Here is a 2,198-nt window from a genome sequence, read left to right as displayed (position 1 = left end):
AAGACTGGCAAATGGATAAGGAAACAAAATCCATCTATATGATGCATACAAGAAAAATATTTAACTCAAAAAAAAATTTAACAGATTGAATGTCAAAAAATGGAAAACAATACTTCATTTGACAGGAACCCAGAAAAAAGCCAAGCATAGCTATTCTGGTTGCTGACAATGTCTACTTCAAACCAAGTGTGATAAAAAGAGACAAAGAAGGTCACTACATACTTGTTAAGTGAAAACTGCAAGAGAAAGAGATAACAAGTACAAATATATATGCACTGAATGTAGGAGCACCCAACTATATAATACAATTTTTCCCATAATTTTATTGAGAAACAAATAGCAATGAGACAGTTTCAAATCAAATTGGTAGAACAATTTCAATGATTAACACATTGCATACTTTCTTCCTAGTGGTTATTTGCTGTTCAAGATGCAGACATGATATCCTATTTACAAACACTATTAGAACAAATCCCTCTATTCATTAAGAGAATGTAACTATATATCTATCCTAATCATTTTGAATATGCAGATACAAAGTGGTCATTCATCTGTATCCTCTTCTTTGTTTAGTCCTGTCATTTGAATATTATAGGTGTGTTAACTCAGCAAAATATTCTGAAAGAATCCAGTAGTCCATAATAGTATTGGGTCTTCACTGGTAATGTCAGAAATAATTGACCTGAGTCCCCTACAGCTCAACATAACATCATGACTTTACTTCTTATACTTGATTTTTATACTTTTTTGCTGGATGGTTAAGACCAAGATAAAGCAAAACCTATGCAACAAGAGTTACAGCTTTTGCATCTGATAAAGTCAGTCAAATCCCCTCAGGATTTTTCCTGAGATCTTGTACCTCAGATTGTCGATCCTGTCAGTGTCACCCTGTGAATGAGTCATGGCCATTGCTTTGCCAATGTGCTCTCTGTGAAAGCCTGAGAGAATATTTTCTCTCCATGTGACTCTCCTTAGGCACATTATACATCATCGATCACTTTCCTCTTTGGCCCCATAATCTCCTTGATCAGAAAATTCAGGACACTACTGAGTTACATGACATTACAGTACTAGTTCTCATATGTCTGATGATAATTTATAATTATCAAGTTCATACTTGGAGTGCCTGTCTTTGTGGTCTTCTGAATAAGGGCTGCTTGTCATGATGTGGCAGTTGCTGCCATGCTGTCTCTTGGGTGGATGATTGTTCAAAAAGAAGGGGGTGGTGTTTGAAGGCAGGCGACAGAAAAAGAAATGTTGTGGGACTATCCTGCTACAAGGTTGTATATGATTAGATTTCTGGACTTATGTGTAAACATAAGAATTATATAATTCTTTATGCCTATTTTCAAAATATATTTTAATGTTTTTCCATCATATTCTGTAGGGACTTAAAGTTTAACATATCAATACTTGATGAAAAATACATGTTCCATGTTATGCCTAAGATGTTTGATATTCAGACAGATAGTGAGGTTAAGCGTAACAGCCTAGGTTGTATGGTAATAACAATAAGCTTCTCTTCTGGAGGGTTAACAACCTAAGTTTGAATACCAAAATTAGAGAAAAAGGAGGGCTGCAAGGAAAGCCAACATTTTGGTCCTAGCCTTCCAAGGTCAATTAATATAATACAAATTTTAACAGATACAAAAAATCTAATGAGCAGTAACTTAATTGTATTAGGGGACATTAACACCCCATTGACACAAAGAGACAGCTGAACCATGCAAAAAATGAACAAAGAAATAACAGAACTGATTAAAACTTGTGAAGAAATGGACTTAGTGGACCATCAAAGAATCTAACATAGGAGCTACCGACTAATACAACTGGCAAAACAAATTTCAAGATAGTTCTGCATTCAGGCCATGGCAAGACTACTGTTGGGGTCACCAGCCAGCTCAGCATTAAGAATTTGTTCTTACAAAGAGTACAGTTGAATGATTTTAAGTTTTGATAGGAAGAAAGCACTCACAAAGAGGAAACAGAAAAGTCAGTTTCTGGAAAAGAAACAGCAAAAAGAAGCAAAGTCTACTGATATGAAAACAGACCTGAAGACCGACGGAATAGATTAGAAAATATAGACACAACTATAAGCACACTCAACCACCTTATCTTTGACAAAAGGGCCAAACATGTTCATTGGAAGAAAGACCTTTTTTTTTTTTTTTTTTTGGTCAGCTCAACCCACCCTAAGG

This window comes from Octodon degus, unplaced genomic scaffold, assembly GCF_000260255.1.
Source record: "Octodon degus isolate 3935 unplaced genomic scaffold, OctDeg1.0 scaffold00004, whole genome shotgun sequence".
In the NCBI taxonomy this organism is placed as follows: Eukaryota; Metazoa; Chordata; class Mammalia; order Rodentia; family Octodontidae; genus Octodon; species Octodon degus.
Note: the sequence above shows the minus strand (reverse complement) of the source record.